Here is a 20,677-nt window from a genome sequence, read left to right on the forward strand (position 1 = left end):
ATAAGATGTAATAAAGTACAGATAAACAAAATGTAATAAATTGTGATCTTTTTGAAAATGCAGGGACGTCACTGGAAAAGATGATGTCTGGATGGCAGCATATGTTGCTCCAAAATGTGTACATCTCTTCTGCAAAAATGGTGCCCTCACAGATGTGCGAGTTACATGACAGACAGACAGACAGACACTCACACCCAAACACACACACTTTCACAGACAGACATACACACACACACACACACACTCACTTTCACACAGAGACAGGCACACACACACACACATACATACATACATACATATGGAAAAGAAACAATACATTTATAAATCACAATAAGATGTAATAAAGTACAGAAAAACTAAATGTAAGAAAATGTGATCTTTAATACACACAAATATGTATGGCTGGTCGGATGCGTCTTGGACTCGGGTTCCTCTTCATTACGTATAACGCTTTTGCCTTTTGCTAAAGCTTTCCGTGGAGGGGATCGTGGGTGAGTTTGTACCATTTTTGGGAGGATCTGCCTTGTTGGGGCGGAGCTGTGATCCAGGTGAACAGCAGATCGGGCATAGGTGGGCATGTGGGCATGAGGAGTAGGAAGGCCGGTCAAGCAAATAAGCTTGCTAAGGTACGCAGCAGCAGCAAGCAGCCCCCCCATCCAGCCAGCCAGCCAGTCTGGCTGGCAGTGACTGAGTGGTTGACAGACGGCAAGCAACGGAATGTACGTGCTCTGTGATGTCATAGCAGTCAGCTGAGAGAGGCTCGTGATGTCATCGCTGAGCTGGCTGGCTGGCTGGTTCTGTGTGTGTGTGTGTGTGTGTGTGTGTCTATGTCTGTCTGTTTTTCTGTTTGTCAGTCTGTCTGTCTGTCTCTCTCTCTCCCTCTCAATTCTATTCATTTGTATTGTCAAAGCAATTGGACATACATACATACATATATATATATATGTAGCGTAAGGTACACTTTTAAATTTCAATTAAAGAAGTGAATTCATAGTATCACCTTATCACGAATCCTGGAGTCTTGTAGAACTCAATTTCTGTAATAATTGGACGCAGACACCAATTCCAAAGATATAAATTGTCAAATTTATTTAAAAACAAAGACTAAATGTAGCACTACACTAATTATACAAAAGGGAAAAACTAATTAAAATTCAACTCTAGATCAACAAATCAAAGACAAATCACTTCCGTGACCAAATCAAAGACCATGGGATCCCATAGGATAACACACAAATCGTTAAACAAAAAAGGTTATAAACACATTGACTACAATACCGGTTAGTAATTCTAGGAATCACTAAGAAACAGTTGAAAGTGCTAAATTGCAGTTTCAGAAGATGAAAAAAAACTGAAACTGATGGGATATGTAGTACTTTATACTCGAGTGGTCTATGCGATTACACCCTGTTGGTGTTATTAAGAACGCCAAGTACCAGAATGCAGAGCGGGACTGTTTTTTGTGCCGTGACTTGTTGGGGGAAAAAGGCGCAGAAAAAACGGACGAGAAGGTGAAGGTAGTATGGCGGTGATGCACGCGTTGGTGAAGTGGGAAAGCGGGGTCGACAAAGACTCTTACAGCGTGATTCCCACTGCTTGCTTTCGCAATTTTGATTTATTCAGCATTGCTGATGATGACGAAGAGACGACTCGAAACTTCAGAGCAGAGTGGAGAGACACGAACAAACCTCCAAAAGGTGGATGGCCTGTCCATGAAGCGCAGATCATTATGACTGGTAACAATGTTTATTTAAAAAAAAAAAAACATTAAAGTCTTTACATGCTATTTGATATATACAATCACAGTATATTTGAAATGAATGTTTAAGTTATTAATGTGTTGTACTTCTAACATACTCTTATAACATGGTAGATGGTGGTGAGGGCGCTAAAACTCGTCATACTTGACTGGCATTTGTAAGAACGATTTATTGTGTGTTGTGCTTTACAATAAAATCCCCCAAATCACAAAATAAATTAAACCAGATATAATTTAACTTCAGTTTTGATTCAGTGTTGGCTGTTCATCTTAATTTGTATGGTCAAAGCACAGTATTTTTATGACAAATAAATATAATCCCCAAATATCTGTGGACATAATGCAGGGTTTTATTTATTTTATTTTTATTTTAGGAAAAGAAGGCGAACTAAGAAGAAAACTTAATGACCTAACAAAAATGCCCTGTCCTAAAATGAAGAGAGTACCTAAACCAAACAAAAAACTTCAAATTTCAGATGATAGTGACCTTGATGAACCACAGTTACCGGTGAGATAATTACTGCAAACATTAAATAAATGTATTGCAGGATTGTTTTTTTTTAAATCATTTTCATATATATATATATATATATATATTCATTTTAAACTCTTTTTCTCTCTGAATACAGCACAAAATAAGAAAGAAAACCGATGGAGCTTCAAGAATTAGATCCCGTCATATTCTACAGACATTTAAAGAGTCCAGTGAAGTTGTGCTACAGCAAAACGTTAAGCAGCTCGAAAAGGAAAACACAAGACTTAAAAATGAAAACCAATGTCTTCGAAACCGTATGGTTGATGGTAAGTTTTTTTATTTATAGCAAATAATTCCTTACCTTGATAAATGTTATTCTTCAGTAATTTAGATTCCAGAGTAATGTATTATAGTTGATCATACTGAAGTAATCTAGAACCACAATACAGACTCTTAATGTGCACTGTCTAATAGTTTAATAATACTGATTATTAAATAAAGTTTTTCAACATAACTTCATAATCCTACATTAATGACTATATGCATTACATTAGACCTGGTAATTCTTGTATTTTATCTCTTTTATTTTTTTCGTAGCTAATGTTAATGACCCACAAAAAGGTCAGTTTGCCAATAACATAGAGCAAGTCTCTCAAGTATAATTGCAGGCATTGATGGTTTTGTTTTCACTTTGTATTAAATATATTACTAGAAATGATTATCATTTAATACTAAGGTTTTTTTCTCCAGAGATTCCAGACCTTTTGGACAATCTGAAAAAAATTGTAACAAAAGCCACATTTATCAGCAATGAAGACAAAAGTGTGTCACCATCAAGTGGTTCTGACAGCCCCACAGCAAATTGTTCTGAATCTGACAAAGAATCACCAAAACAGGTATAACACTCTTGGTCTACAATATTACAAAGACAAGGTAAAAATATATATATTGAAAACAAATATTGGTTGTAAACAATCTAATGATGCTACATTATCAGTTATATTCATAGTTATAGTTGATAATAAGAATGTAATTGAATTATGGGTGTCACAGATTCACTGACTTTATTATGTCTGTAAATTAATAAACTTAGAATTGAGACATACTGTGGTCTTTAATAACACATTTCTGTAACAAAATCACAGCCTTACTGATAATGTCTGAGTATTCCACTTAACATAATATAAGAATAGTTTGGGGATAAACTTGTTTTTTATTTACCATTGTCTTTTAGGTGGAAATATTCCCAGGCACTGGAGTTTACATTGACAAACTGTCCTGGATCCTTGCAGAGAGGTGCAGCACGAATACGTCATATGCAAGAACCCTGACGGTTGCTGTCTTTGACTTTCCAACATTACTAAAGAGCAATCTTCGTGGTGGTGGCAGCAAGAGAGATCCAACTTCGGAGAAAAAGACACCTCTGGATCGCTTAAAGGTGGAAGCCATATATGGTATGTAAATGCTGTTGTACAAAATTTCTAACTCTCCTTTTTAACTGTATAGAACACAAAGGGTTAGCATTTGAAATGTTCCTTTGGCCTTTGTTTTAGTTTCAGAGACTAGAGTTAATTTATTAATAAATAATAATACCTTACATGTAGCAGCTGGAAAGATCCCAAAGTGCTCTACAGACTCACTTCACCCACCACCCTCTGGGGTGCAGCCATTTTGTACCAGCAGATTACTACACAGCAGTAAAGGTGGAGTCATAACAAATTTGTTAGACCTGATTGAGGGAAGCCTGACTTAGAATTCAGCCACGTCACTCTTTCAACAACACCTTGTAAATCACCTTGGATTAATGCTTCAGACATATTAATACATAATAATAATGAATAGTGCCATGGGATCCTTGACAATATAAACTTTCATGTCTCATTTAAATTTGACTTTTGAGCAAATACTTCACATTTCAGTCCAGTTGTGCCACATCAATGTAATGCTTAAGCAAGGTATTAATGGAGAAAAGACTGCCTTTGCATAGCTGCTTCGCCAAGTACAGATTTTACTATGAACTAGTGTAAGACAAGTTTAAGAGCATACACCAAAACGTTTAAATACACCCACACACAAAAATGTTGATTTACTGTGGCAATATGTAACTAATGAACCCTTCTCAAAGATATGTGGTATGTTTATTAAAAGATTTTTATATATCTATGTGCAAGTCATTAAATCTATGTGATACATGTTTTTTAGGGGCTACCTTGAAAAAATTGCCCAGTACCCCAAAGAGTGTAATTGGTGGTGCAATTAACAGCAAGATAAATGAACTACGACACAGAATGAAACCAGAGTGAAGATTTGAAGAACCAGATCTGTATTTTTTGTTTTGTTTTCAACAGGGTTGGGGTCAATTCCAATTAAATTTTTAATTCCCTTTTCAATTCAATTCCAATAAAGAATATTCTGTGAATGCAAAAAGTAATTGCAATTTTGAATTGATTTGTAGGAGGAATTGGAATTGAAAAACAGGAATTGACCCCAACCATGGTTTTCAGTGAGTGTTGTACAAATTGATAGGTCAGGGTTTCTGTAAAAACTTAATAGAGGCCAGCAGGCGTGCACGATCTGGGAAAAACTGCTCCACTACAACAGACCTCTTTCCCTTCGTTTTCTCTAAAAACCTCCTGATATCCTTCACTGCAGCTCTGACTCACCGAGGACGAGGAGGCGAGAGAGGAATCCGTGAAGCCGCCCTCACTGTCACTCCGAGCCGCGATGCTCCAGCGTGTAGCCGGACCTTTCCCCACCAAGCCGCTCGCTACCCCAGCTTCACTACTGTGCCACCACTTCTTTTACTGCCACTATTTACCAACACCGTCCGTGCTCCCTCCCAGCACCTTCTTAGTGCGTTTTTTCCACCCGGCGCCTCGGCTTGTACCGCCGAGCCTGGCCCTGCCTCCTCCTCGGCTACACCCTGTGTGTCTGTCCGCCCGTCTGCTGGCTGCTGAGGTTGTTCCTCGTCACTAACCAGCGCCCCGTGCACCGCCTCAACACCATCTCCCCCCGGCGTCTCGGTCGTCACTATCCCCCGCTGCCTCGACCCCGTCCCCCAGCTGTGCGTCATCGCCTCCGGGCAGCTCTTCCCCCGTCACGGCATCAGTGGTACCATCGGTCCGACCGGCGACTGTCTCCTCCGCCGGGGCTCGATCTCTGTCTGCCCGCTGCATCTGTGGCTGCGGGCCGGTGTCTCTATTCCTCCCCGCGTCGCCCCGCTCCTCCTCCCGCTCGGGACAGTTCCTCACGACATGCCCCTCGCTCCCACACCTGAAACACTTCATGGACTCCGAAGTAGCGAACACGACGTAGTCGGTATTGTCGATCTTAAATTTAAAAATGACATTAAGATCCTCATTGATGTTATTGAGGATCATATACAGCTGCCTTCGGAAGGACACGACGTGTTTCAGTTGCGGGGCTTTGCAGCCCAGCGGGACCCTCTTAATGCCGGACATCAGCTGCCCGAGCCGGTGCGGATGAACGGAGGGACGTTAGACAGCGTTACCTTCCGGGCAGGAGCAGCGAGCGGCAACACCGGGGTGAAAGTGTCGTCTAACACTGTGCCATTAGCCACTAGCTGATTGAGCAGATCAGTGGTTTTTAAGAAGATAACAATGGCAGCAGACTTGATATTTTCACACCCTGCTACCTCCCCAACCGCTAACACACACTGCTCTAGGGGGCAGAACTGCACCGGAGCGATCTTGACTCCATGGCGTCGGGTCAGTTTTTCAAAAGACGCATTCAGGGGGTCCGACCCCCCGACCCGGGAAGAACTACCGGTACTCCCCCCTCCCCTCCCCTGTTCCCCCACAATAAGAAAAGCACTGAAAACAGAAGACAAAATAAACAAACTGAAAAAAGTAAAGCAACAAAAAAACGCAGCCAAAGGACAGAGCTCTCAGCAGCACTCCCGCTCACTGCAGACCCCTCCCACACACTCCCAGCTGAGAGAGAGAGAGAGAGAGAGAGAGAGAGAGAGAGAGAGAGAGAGAGAGAGAGAGAGAGTTAGTGTCTGTCTGTCTCTCTCTCTCTCTCTCTGTAGATGCATCATAGGGAACATATGTAACAATCTCTCTTTTTGTTTACCAAAAATGAGAGTGAACGTATTTCAAGTGGGTGTTGCCTTGGTTGGAAACGTTTTAAGATTATTTATGAAGTGTAAAGTGGATTTGTCTCAGTTCTCCGTAGTTTTCAATGTATGTGCCATTCAGTAGCGTTCATGTTACAGATGTGCACTATGCAGTGGTAGGGTCAATAAAATGTCAGTAAAACTTTATTTTAGCAATTATGGAGGGGAAGAACTGCAAATAGCGGGTCCCCACTAATTATCTAACTTACCAACAACGTTTAAAATTAGGTCTTGCGAAGCTGCCAAATAATGCTGTATAATCGTATGTGTCTTCATACACCGGCTGCTATAGTCTGATAGCTTTGATTATATATATATATTTTCTCGTGAACCACAAATGCTATTTGCTTGATTTTTACAGAGTATGTTATAAATACCATTCTTATGAAGCCTGACAAATTGTATGCTGTAATTATGAATATTTTCAAATCATTTGTTTGTTTTTCCTAACATGTTACAAATGTTCCCTATGTGAAAGATGCATTATATCTTAATGACGTCTAAACAATTAAAGATATACAGATTATTATTTTTGGTAAAGTTATAATACATTGCTATTAACTATGTGTGTCAGTAAAAGTTTAAATTTCCTAAAGGATTTTTATTGATCTTGCAAAATAAGTGTTTAGGGAACATTTGTAACATAGAGGTGGGTTAGCCACCGGCTAAGGGCAGCGGCTCCGGCTCCAGCACCGTCACCATGTCGCTGGAAAAGCGCTAAGTGAGCTCACAGTGAGCTCAGTGTAATGTCTGCTCTGGTGAGCTCACAGTGTGACCTAGTCGTGAGTTCACGTCTTCACTGGGTAGTCCTTGACAACTTAATTGACTCAAATCTTGGGCTTAATTGGTCAAAATGACCATTGGTTGAAGGTACTCAGGGACTGATGTGTAGAGAGACTTATTAAACCTGCAGGATTGTGGTTTTCCCAGATCAGAATTAACCAGATCACCACAAAGGAACATGGTAGGTGCTATTGCAACACAGATTACACAAATACATTGAAATCCAAGTTTGCAGTGGTCCTTGGGCCATTGTGTGGTGATCCAGATCACTTCAGCAGGAATTTTGCAGTGGTCTGGACTACAACTCTCTCTCTCTCTCTCTCTCAATTCAGTGCATTTGAATTGTCAAAGCAATTGGACATGCATACATACATACATACATATACACTCACCTAAAGGATTATTAGGAACACCTGTTCAATTTCTCATTAATGCAATTATCTAACCAACCAATCACATGGCAGTTGCTTCAATGCATTTAGGGGTGTGGTCCTGGTCAAGACAATCTCCTGAACTCCAAACTGAATGTCTGAATGGGAATGAAAGGTGATTTAAGCAATTTTGAGCGTGGCATGGTTGTTGGTGCCAGACGGGCCGGTCTGAGTATTTCACAATCTGCTCAATTACTGGGATTTTCACGCACAACCATTTCTAGGGTTTACAAAGAATGGTGTGAAAAGGGAAAAACATCCAGTATGCGGCAGTCCTGTGGGCGAAAATGCCTTGTTGATGCTAGAGCTCAGAGGAGAATGGGCCGACTCGATTCAAGCTGATAGAAGAGCAACTTTGACTGAAATAACCACTCGCTACAACCGAGGTATGCAGCAAGGCATTTGTGATGCCACAACACGTACAACCTTGAGGCGGATGGGCTACAACAGCAGAAGACCCCACTGGGTACCACTCATCTCCACTACAAATAGGAAAAAGAGGCTGCAATTTGCACAAGCTCACCAAAATTGGACAGTTGAAGACTGGAAAAATGTTGCCTGGTCTGATGAGTCTCGATTTCAGAGTCAGAATTTGGCGTAAACAGAATGAGAACATGGATCCATCATGCCTTGTTACCACTGTGCAGGCTGGTGGTGGTGGTGTAATGGTGTGGGGGATGTTTTCTTGGCACACTTTAGGCCCCTTAGTGCCAATTGGGCATCGTTTAAATGCCACGGCCCGTTGTTTCTGACCATGTCCATCCCTTTATGACCACCATGTACCCATCCTCTGATGGCTACTTCCAGCAGGATAATGCACCATGTCACAAAGGTCGAATCATTTCAAATTGGTTTCTTGAACATGACAATGAGTTCACTGTACTAAACTGGCCCCCACAGTCACCAGATCTCAACCCAATAGAGCATCTTTGGGATGTGGTGTGTAACGTTATGTTGGGTGTATTTGGATAAGAGTATTTGGGCTCTGAGCTGAAGCACGGATCTAAAGAAGACCTCTCCCCCCCAAAGTTATCAGATTTCCTTAGCTCATCAGCTTGGAACTGGTTTGCATCAAAGTGACAGTTTTGGGGAGGATGGCACCGAGAAGAGGCCAAATAGTTTGTTATTCTGCTATGAGATGTCTGGAGAAAGGGGCCTGTGGGTGATAAAAACTCTTTGAAGTGGATGAGAGCCGAAATCCCGACATAGAGCTACGAACCCAGGCCAACCGGCATTTCCAAAAGATGGCATGGATTGACATCAGTCATAAATCCAAAGTCACAAAAGATTAAGTCTGTTTTAGTTACTTGTGATAAATTGTTGATATCCTAAGCGTTGGCATTAGAGTCATTAGGTGATTAATCGAGTACTGTTCTGTTGGGTTGTTACTGAATAGCCAAAACAATGATTACCCAAATGTCCCCATGTGAAGCATTGATTGTTAAGGTACCAGGAACAGAGATTCCTGAATTCCTTGGACGCCTAGGCAGTTTGGACTTTGAAGTAGAGTCGCGTCGAACTCAGTTGGCAAACGACACTACGACGCAACTCGAAAAAGAGTCGATAGAGGTGATGAAAGTTATGGCTAGCTTAGCACTTGCGAGCTCAAGGGTAGTGAACTGGATCATAAGCAAGTTTGAAAAACTGAAAAAGCTAGGAGAAAAGTATGCTAAAGCGAAAGAAGAAAGAGCCAAACGGCATGGAATGGTTTTAGAATTTGAAGGAAAGCTAGATACTTGTGGAAAACAAGTCATTGTGTTGAATGCTGAAAAAGAGGACTTAATTGAACAGAGAGAGCAATTAGGAAATGATTTAAGACAATGTCAAGTTGAATTGGAAACAACTCTGATCCAAGTAAAAGGTCTGCAAAATGACAGATGTAAAGCGGTTGAAAATGAAAGGATAGTTTTGAAGGACCGGGATGTTTTGGAAATGCGTCTTTGCAAAACAGTCAGGGAGAAAGATTTGGGCACTGTAAAAATGGAGATACTCGAAGGCGAGGTCATACATTTAAAAAGGGACAGTGAAGAAATGAGGAGAGTAAATCAGGTGCTTAGGGGAGAACTCAAATCAACTGAAGTTGAAAATGAGCGTCTCAAGCAACAAATAGGGGCCCTGAAAGCTGCCTCTTGGTGGGCTGCAAAGCTGACACCTGACAGCATAAAGGAACAGCCGGAACCGGCCAATGCACGGAGTCGCACACCGTCTCCACATTTAGGCCCCGGGTTGCCTCGTCCTGATCGTACCCCTCCCTGTAGTCTTTCTCCACCCAGGGTAAGAAGCTCGTCGCACAGACGAACTTCCTCTCCCGAGAGTCCAGACCGAAAGGTTAACATGCGCCAGTTGAGAGAACTGGCTAAAGATTGTGAAACCTTTAACCCAGCAGACAAGGAAGGAAATGTGGAAGCGTATATTAAGGACATTAAGTATGCTTTGAGTTTCTATCCTGAGGCTACGGAGAAGGAAAAGGTTCTCCTAATCCGCAAAACTACCTCTCGCCAAGTCCATTCTTGGATGGAGAGGCAAGGGTCCATGGTCTGCGATAGGTTTCAACGCTTGTGCAGAGCATTAGTTAGGGACTATTCCAGGTTCATTGATCCAGTGGCAGCAGTGACTGCCGCACAGCAGATCAAACAGGGTAAGCATGAGTCCCCCCGTGATTACTATGAAAAGCTTAGGAAAACCTATTTTGCGGGTCAAGATCGACCCGGGGCCGAGGAAGAGGTGAGCTTTAAAGGGTTGTTTGTTGCTAATTTGTTCCCAGCGATTAAGGAAATGATCATATTACATGCAGACGCAATGTATATGAACATAGCTGAAATTCGAAAAAATGGCACAGAAAGCTTGTGAAAGCAAGTACAATAGCACTTCTGATCGTAAAGATTCAAGCACCCAAGTACTGGCAAGGCGCTCTGAGAGCCCTATTTCTCCACTGGAGTTAGAGGGGACAGAGATTCAAAGAAGGAAAGAACCTCCCAAGGATGGAATCCAAGACACCCAGGCTTACAATAAAAAAAAGAAATCTGCTCCTAGCCTAGGTGGGTTAACTCAGTCTCTGAGCAATGTTGCAGTTTCTGAGCTACTGCTACGCTTAGCTCTGCTCCCTTTGCCCCCTCTTCCCAAACTGGAAGTTAGTAGCCAGGGTAAAGGGCCGGACTCGCCACCTAAGGAATGACTAGCTCTGGAACCACCCCCTGTCCCCGCCTCTGTGTTTTTGATTGGATGTGAGGAACAGCAGGGGGGTTTCTCTGACACATCAGCCCACTGGGACCTCCCAGTGGGGGAAGTTGCCTGCAGGCAAGCTGAACCTTTGGTGATGTTACTGGGTGATCTGACACAGAGAGGCAGAGCCAAGCAAGTTTACATAGAAGTGACCATTGAGAATGTGTGGGAGTGAGGAGCCTTGTTGGACACTGGGGCTGAAATTTGTTTAATGTCTGCCACCACAATGGGCAACCTGAAACAAATTATGGAAACCTCAGACCAACGACTGAAAGTGGAAGCTTGTAGTGTGAACATTACAAGTTACACAGAGACTAAGGCACAGCTCACTCAAAAGGCATTGTTAGAGTTCACCTTTGGGAAGATTAAGTTGGTTCATCCAGTTTATATTTCCAAATTTGAGTTGAGTTGAGTTGAGTTGAAGTTGATCATTGGTCAGGATCTATTGAACAGGTTGTGGGCTCAAGTTGAATCACCAAAGCCGGTGGAATTGAATGACAGATATGATACAGCCACCAAGGTACAACTTCCCAATGAGACCATTTTTTGTGCATGTCCCTAAAGGGGGCACCGGCTTACCATGTAAGCCAACCATTCGAACCCAGGTCCCTACCAACTATTATAGACATAGTGAAGGTCAGGTGCCTGAATAACACCTGAATTCCCAGTCACCTCCCTCTGTTAATCAACTTCCACCTATTGGTTACCGTCAGTAACCATACTCAATACTGAGTAATACCAATTGTTTTTTTGTTTTAATGTACTAGTGTTATAATATGTAACCTGTATATGTGCTAGTATAGGATTGTCAATTTGATTGGAATACATTCTGCTTAAATAATGAACTATTAGTTTGTTTTCTTTGATTTCTCGGGGTCATGAATGGTGAAGTCCACTGTTGAATTCTGTTACATAACTTTGAGATAAATGCTTAACGTCTTATTTTGTCTTGAAGGGGATAACGTCCTAGTCGACCTCAGTCCCATTCAAGAAAGGGGGTATGTAGCGTTATGTTGGGTGTATTTGGATAAGAGTATTTGGGCTCTGAGCTGAAGCACGGATCTAAAGAAGACCTCTCCCCCCCAAAGTTATCAGATTTCCTTAGCTCATCAGCTTGGAACTGGTTTGCATCAAAGTGACAGTTTTGGGGAGGATGGCACCGAGAAGAGGCCAAATAGTTTGTTATTCTGCTATGAGATGTCTGGAGAAAGGGGCCTGTAGGTGATAAAAACTCTTTGAAGTGGATGAGAGCCGAAATCCCGACATAGAGCTACGAACCCAGGCCAACCGGCATTTCCAAAAGATGGCATGGATTGACATCAGTCATAAATCAAGCCCCCCTCCAATAGGACACTGGGGGCTGAAACCGAAATCCAATCTCAAGAACTCAGGAACCAATCACCTATTGATCTGACAGACTATAAAGGACAAACACGGCCTTTCTTTCTCTCTCTCTCTCACCTGAACCAGTAACTCGCTGCCACAGCTCAACCTGTAGCTCTGTTGCCCGAACCGGAACCAGAAACCAACCAAGTCTTTGCCGGCAACAGAAGAGTTAAACTGGGAGAAGGAGATTGAGCCGTACAAAGAATTCTTTTAAAGGACTTTATTAAATAAAGAACTTTACAGACTGCGCTGCCCGCCTGTGCCCACCTGATCAGTGGAGTTTTACAGCTGGACAAATGACTAAGTCGACTGAATACGAAAGTGTCAGTCATTTAAATAGCTATTTGAGTTTTAAGAAACTTGACCCTTGGAACAAACAGGGCCCTGCTTTCCTCAAAGACTTTGTCTTCAAGTAACTACGGTGGAAACCTGCTTACAAAGAAGATTTTGTGCACAACCTTGGAGCCTTCAAACCAGTGGAAAATCTGTTTGGAAACGACTCTACTTTCGCGAAACCCCAACTTCCAGGTGCATCGACTGAGTGGAAGTTCTTGGACAAAGCCGAACCGGACTGCCTTTGTTCCAAACCACACGGACCTCGTGCCGTGTGCTGTTATCTGAGCCCGAAGGCAGAGAGGCCTCTCTGCGACGAAGTTCAGATAAGTTTAACAGTTTGGAGTTCATGATTCATGACATTTGAGAAATCAATTAGAAATGTTAATCTGTGATTCATAACTCTAGAATGTGTAATATCATTTAGTTTTCTTAAATATAAATGTGTGTTGCATTAAACTGTTTTGTTGATAATTTTAGAAATAAAATCTGTCAACGCCGAGAAATATCTTCTCATTCCTGTTTAACTGTTTAGTCTGAAATTGACACAAGTTAATAGACACCAGATTATAGGTGGCCCTGCCTATCCTTAATCATTGAATAATAATCAGTTAAGGGAAATTGTGGTAACAAGTAATGATAGGATCTTTCTCTCCACCTAAACGTTAATGAGACTGATATATATATAACGAGAAGTTACCTGACATAAATACTAACCTGCGTAGTTATTTAATGTCTGACTAATAATACTAACAAGAGACTCACCTTCATCTTACTAACTGGTATTGTAGTCAATGTGTTTATAACCTCTTTTGTTTAACGATTTGTGTTATCATATGCGATCCCATGGTCTTTGATTTGGTCACGGAAGTGATTTGTCTTTGATTTGTTGATCTAGAGTTGAATTTTAATTAGTTTTTCCCTTTTGTATAATTAGTGTAGTGCTACATTTAGTCTTTGTTTTGAATAAATTTGACAATTTATATCTTTGGAATTGGTGTCTGCGTCCAATTATTACAGAAATTGAGTTCTACAAGATTCCAGGATTCGTGATAAGGTGATACTATAAATTCACTTCTTTAATTGAAATTTATAAGTGTACCTTACGCTACAGGTGGAACGGGAGCTTCGTGCCCTGGATGTGCATCCCACAAATCTCCATCAACTGCAAGATGCTATCCTATCAATATGGGCCAACATTTCTAAAGAATGCTTTCAGCACCTTGTTGAATCAATGCCACGTAGAATTAAGGCAGTTCTGAAGGCGAAAGGGGGTCAAACACAGTATTAGTATGGTGTTCCTAATAATCCTTTAGGTGAGTGTATATGGAAAAGGAACAATATGTGTACATCTCTGCATATGGTGCCCTAACAGATGTGCAAGTTACATGACAGACAGACACTCACACACACTTTCAAAGACAGACAGACAGACAGACACTCACACACACTTTCACACACTCACTTTCACAGACAGACAGACACAGACACAGACACACTCACTTTCACACAGAGACAGGCACATTTTCACACAGAGACAGACACACAAACACACACAAACAGACACAGACACACATACTTTGACAGACAGACAGACAGACACACACACGCATATTATGGGTCTTTGTTGGGTAGTGAAATGGGTAGCATCAGTCGCAGTGTGGGTAATGTCAGGGAGCCAATCATAGTCCCCGTTATTTGCATATCGTGGCGCAAAGCATTCTGGGAAAAGCAACTTAACACGTTTAGTCATGTATTTGTCCATAGTTTACACATGAGATGAAAGAGACAGTATGACGTATTGAGCACCTGGGATTCCTCATGTGAATGTGAGGGGCAGAGGAACCGGATCCCAAGTGTGCGTCCCAGGTGCTATAGGTTTCAAAGCATGCAGGGGAATAGGCACCCCACCCTGACACCTATAGAAGACTGGATAGGGAGATATAAATAGCAATGGGGAGACTCTTGTACTTGGTGTGGCTCTATCCATATAGTGGGGCCAGCAGCCACTTAGCTGGTGCAGCAATAGAAGCTCAGCCTGGGGAGACTGGATTTAGCATTTCCTCTCCATTTTGATAACTATCCATAATCATTTCTGCAAAATACTTCTATGATACCTATGTATGTTTTTTACTTGTACTATATTATACTATCAAGTATCAGTGTACACATACAATGTGACCTGTTACATTAATACAGAGGCCACGGAAGGCCAGATCACTAATAGCCACTGTCCCCTGATATTACACTTTTTTACAATCACTTTGGCACTCATTTCAGAACCTTGATGTCATTTTTCAAAACTCTAGACACTAAACTCACACCCGATGATCAAAATGCACATTTTTCAAAACTCTAACACTTTTTTACAATTGCTTGGATACAATACACATCAACCTCAGATCATTTGTTCATTGAACTAAAATGACACAACTTAACATCAAAGTATTACCATTTCAAAATGCAATTCACACATTACATCTGAGATCACTGTCTATTCATTTCATTACAAAGATCTAACTATCAATTGATACAGCTGCTCAAAATGATAAGTGACTGTTGCATTACTCTTAATGCATAGTTTTATGGAAACTGACAAACAGTATTCCATGTTTCGATCATGAAAGTTTCAGGATAATGAGATCCATTGACACCAATAACCGAGGAGCATGGTTTCTTAGGGTTACCATAGACTTGACTGTGTCTTCTTGTTTGTGAAGGAACAGGACTGTGTTTTCCTGTCTGGGTTCCCGCAGGCTTAAGTGTGTTTGTAAACTGCAGCGTAGGTTTGACCTACTATTAGAAAAAAAAAAAAAAAGGAGCGCTAATTAATTGTTCAATATCTGATACGCCGGTGATAATATAAAATAACGTGTTTATAGTTTATAGAAGTTTATAGTGTTTATGGTAAATGAAGAAAAGTCATTAAGTTATATACAAGTTCTATAAATGCAAACATTGAAAAGCATGTTTGTTGTTATTCCTATATAGGATTTAGTATTATTTGTGTTTTCTTGTTTTTTGCTATGTTTTCTCCCCTGTCGTTTATTGTTATTTTGCGGGCTTGCACGCCTTGGTTGTTGTGTACAAAACGATACATAGAAAATGGGAAAACGTGTTACTGTGTGGGAACAGCTCTAGTAAGACGGGCGACCCGCCACTTAAAGGTACACATGTAAGGTACATGTATGATAACTATGGAGTGAAGCGGTGCGTTTGACTGGACAATAGGTGACAGAAAATTAAGGTTTCCAGAAGATGGGACTTTTGATTCAGATAGACTTGAGCACCTAAAAACGGTTTTGCAAAATAGGAATACAAAGCATTAAGAAATGAGAAACCAAAGCTAGCTATCTTAAAACATTTGTTAGAGAAAAGAAAGAAAAGACAACAGGCATAATTCAATCTGAATGCCCCGAAGACAAATTAAAAATATATATATATGTTTTTCAGTATAAATGACAGTCCTCAAGATACTGAAGGAAAATTACTAGATAAGTAATAAATAAGGGTAGTTTGAGACACTGCAGGTCAATATAACATGCCAACCAAAACCATGGTATCTGAATTTACTATGGATATAAATTAATATGTGTCTCTTTGTATGTTTGTACGTTTTCAGTTTGCGCAAGGTAAATGTCCATATTTTGACTTTTTCATGTACTGTATAGTCCAGAATATGACTAAGAGAGTCATAAGTCACAAATAGTTACAGAATGATAGCTAAAAAACGCCAGTTAAATATGTTGTAATAACAGACCTACAAGAAAGTCAGCATTTAACTGTACACAGAATGCTATTGCAAACAGAAATAATAATACAAAATTAAGTTATTTAAATAGGTCTTATGAATACAGAAGTTAAAAGTAACATGTTAGAAATGGAATTAGAGCCAAATTTAGAAATAGGAATCCGAGGCAACCACAAACATTCGGTGAAGGTTTCTTACATATTGATAAATAGATAACCAGATACTCCAGGAAATTAACGATGTGCTCATTTGGAAGCTATGAGTTCCACAATGAAGAGTTTTTAAATCCCTAGAAATAGATCCCTAAATACAATGTGTAGGTAAGAAATTAACTATTGATCAGTTCAATCTGGATTCGGGAACAGTTCTTCTGAACCTGTACTGGTGTAGATTGGACTTCAATAGGAGGAAGTGACACAATAAAGACATGAGCCGCGCAGGAGGACAGTCTTAGTGCCCACGCAGGTTCTTAGTTGGGGAAATCATTGACTGGACACATTTTTTGAAAATGTGCTTTCCTGAAGTACCTGGACATCATTATTGAGATCAATGAAAAGGCTTATTTTCCAAAGATTAAATACATTCATTAACTACAATAATGTAGTGAAATGTATATAAATAGTAATAATACAAATCGATCAAATATAACTTGCATTTTCTTGTAAGAAATTAGGAATAGGAGAAAGAACAGCTGTTGGGATGCAGTGCGATGTTATCCAAAATTGAAAGCGGTTGAGAAAGGAGAGTTTGTTCTGTGTGAGACAAATGTACTGCCACGAGAGACTCTGATGGTGATTGACTGGAATATGAGGGAAAATAATGAAGTTACTACAGGTATAACTAAAGGTGTAACATAACTAATTTAATGAAACATAGTCATGGCAAGTTATAAAACTGTTTGGAAATAGTCCTTTCACAAACAGAAATACCCTATCAATTAGGAAGAGGGGGGCAGGGGGCAAGGGCCGTATGTGCTCCTCTGCTCCCCCTGTTCGCCTGAGCAGACAAGCAGCCTGAGATGAGAGAGAGAGAGAGAGAGAGAGAGAGAGAGAGAGAGAGAGAGAAGTCAGAGACAAGGCAGAGACTGTAAGTACGTGTAAGGGTTCATAACTTATTACAAACAGAGCAAGAGTGTAATGAATGGTAATTTACACTGCTTGTATTAATAATGATAATAATATTGATGTTGATACAGACGAATACATCACATACTAGATGACAACCGCATAAAACTAATAATAATGAAAATAGGAATAATAGGAGTATGGAAATAATTTCAAATTATGGTTTATTGGTAAAAAATGAATTGAGAAACAAAGATTAATAACTGCCATCATTTACCCAACTACTATTAACTATGGTGTTGAAGGAGCTGCTGTAATAGTTATTGTAATGTTCTCAGGTATTTAAGTTAGATAAAAGGACAAAGATAAGCACATTGTTTTGAAACTTTGACAACTCCACACAAAAAGAGTATCTACACTAGGAAGTAAAGCTGATTCAATAAACACAGGAGATATGATGCTGCTGACGACAGCTGAGTGCTGTACTGAAATAATTTGATAAATGAGATAAATTGGAATCAAGATTATTATTATTTTGAATTGTCCCTTTACTAGAAACCTTATAGATTGTGCGAATGTCAACTAATGTGATAGAGATGCCTTTTATAAGGACGATCTCTGATGTTGTGTGAACCACACATTGTGTCTTCAGACTGATTTATTCCACATGGCAGATATGCATATTATGAATCGTGTCCTGAAGGAACCGATGTCTGACCCATATGGAGAAGATGCTGGTGTTCTTGTTGAGACACAGTAGGCCGAGGGCGCGGCTTTAAAGACAGCCTCACAGCAACTTGAACAGACCAATGCTGAGGTCCACTACGCTGAAGTGATGCTTGACTCAGTGGAGAAATAAGTTAAAATACTATAATTAAAGGTTTTCCAGATTATAGGAATCTACAATATATTGTGAAACTGCTCAGATGACGTCCGCAGTAGCACATATTCTTCTATTGATAGTTTAATTTATAATGTACTATTAGTGGAGATGTCACATTATTCAAATGAATAGAATGACAGCCATGAAGTCAGAATCAGTCCATTGCCCTTCACTTAAGATTTGTACAATGTATAATGTTTATAAATCAAAACGCAACAAATATATGTACAATACAGTTTACAAACTGAATTTGTAAAAAAGAATGTTTTGCTGACTTTTGTATTCTCTTTGAAGCAACAAAATGTATGTGTTATGTATGTCGTAACTAGGGTTTGACTTTTATGACCTGGGGCTGGATGAAATTTAATTTGAGATGCACTGTAAAAGCTCCAGGAAATTGCAACTGGCCACTGCACCTTCCATAAGAGAGCTCAAACATTTGCTAATGCATTGGTTGCCTCACAGGCACTCTTTCCCTGGTTTGCCCATGTGGCGCATGGTGTTGGCCACACGGGCAAAGGGGGGATGTGTGCATCAGTCTTTTAAATTGGTTTGCCCCAGGTTTTATAGTAACAGCTTAGCAATATTGTAGAACTTGCCACATTTGTCAAGCTCATAATCCTGCAATATGCAAATAGATTGTGTTCAAAAGCTTAAATGTTGTGGATATGAATATATACTTGTAATAATATATAGGTGTTCTAAATGGGTTGAAGCCTATCCCGTAGGAAGGCTGAAGTAGTAAAAGTAGCAAAAATACAGTTAAGGGATGTTATATGTAGATTTCGCATTCCAGGGAAATTTCCAGTGATAGGAACACTCACTTCACTGGGACAATAGTGCAGGAACTATGCAAAGCCCTGCGAGGTAAACAACATTTTCACTGCCCCATCAGGCTCAGTCAGCTGGAGCAGTGGAGAAACAAAATGGGATATTAAAGAATAAGCTGTCTAATATATGCAAACAAACAGGACTCAAACGTCCAGATCCCCTTCCTATAGTCCTAATGACAATGAAATCGTCAGCAAATTGAGAAAAACAGGTCTTTCTCTGTGTGAGATTATTATGGGATGACTTATGAGACTCTCCATCACTCCTCCATTGTCTGTAAGGGAAATGGACATCCACTTGATGGATGATGCTATGTTGTCTTTTTGTATGGGACTAACACGTGCTTTCGAAGCTGTCCATTCACAGATGAAAGCCGCCCAGACTGAACCATCCCAGCAGGTTTACCACCCCTTCCAGCAAGGTGACTGTGTATATCAAAGCACACAAGAGAAAGTCCTCCCAACAGCCCAGGTGGACAGGGCCCTACCAGGTGCTCCTGACCACCCACACAGCTGTGAAGTGCCTAGGAACGACGACATGGATCCACTCCTCACACTGCAAACTTGCCAATCGAGGCGAACAGCACAACCCTGGTGGAGAACAGAGGGATAAAGGAATTGTTCTTCCACATCAGATTTGACATTACTGTATGTATGCAGGCCCTTGTAATTGCTTTTCCAATACTGCCAACTGGTTATTGATGATTGATTTCACATTGTGGTACGAGTATCGAGTGAAATGAGTGCTATCCACCTCAACAACACAGCGATAACATGGAGCCGGCAGGTGATCCAGGTCACAATAGAGGTCAAGCAGTGGGAGGAGGAAGACGTGGTGGTCAAAGGTGTAGCGTAAGGTACACTTATAAAATTCAATTAAAGAAGTGAATTTATAGTATCACCTTATCACGAATCCTGGAATCTTGTAGAACTCAATTTCTGTAATAATTGGACGCAGACACCAATTCCAAAGATATAAATTGTCAAATTTATTCAAAAACAAAGACTAAATGTAGCACTACACTAATTATACAAAAGGGAAAAACTAATTAAAATTCAACTCTAGATCAACAAATCAAAGACAAATCACTTCCGTGACCAAATCAAAGACCATGGGATCGCATATGATAACACACAAATCATTAAACAAAAAAGGTTATAAACACATTGACTACAATACCGGTTAGTAAGACGAAGGTGAGTCTCTCATTAGTATTGTTAGTCAGACATTCAATAACTATGCAGGTTAGTATTTATGTCAGGTAACTTCTCGTTATATATATATCAGTCTCATTAACGTTTAGGTGGAGAGAAAGATCCTATCATTACTTGTTACCACAATTTCCCTTAACTGATTATTATTCAATGATTAAGGATAGGCAGGGCCACCTATAATCTGGTGTCTATTAACTTGTGTCAATTTCAGACTAAACAGTTAAACAGGAATGAGAAGATATTTCTCGGCGTTGACAGATTTTATTTCTAAAATTATCAACAAAACAGTTGAATGCAACACACATTTATATTTAAGAAAACTAAATGATATTACACATTCTAGAGTTATGAATCACAGATTAACATTTCTAATTGATTTCTCAAATGTCATGAATCACAAACTCCAA

At 40.3% G+C, this 20,677-nt stretch overlaps 1 non-coding gene across 1 annotated transcript; it reads left to right on the forward strand.

The window, feature by feature from the left end:
* The first annotated feature begins 419 nt into the window (after window positions 1-419).
* On the forward strand, window positions 420-534 carry LOC136762281 (U5 spliceosomal RNA). Its single transcript, XR_010820487.1, has one exon. It is a non-coding gene; the product is annotated as a U5 spliceosomal RNA (small nuclear RNA).
* The last annotated feature ends 20,143 nt before the right edge of the window (window positions 535-20,677 follow it).

Source organism: Amia ocellicauda, chromosome 10 (assembly GCF_036373705.1).
Source record: "Amia ocellicauda isolate fAmiCal2 chromosome 10, fAmiCal2.hap1, whole genome shotgun sequence".
Classification (NCBI taxonomy): Eukaryota; Metazoa; Chordata; class Actinopteri; order Amiiformes; family Amiidae; genus Amia; species Amia ocellicauda.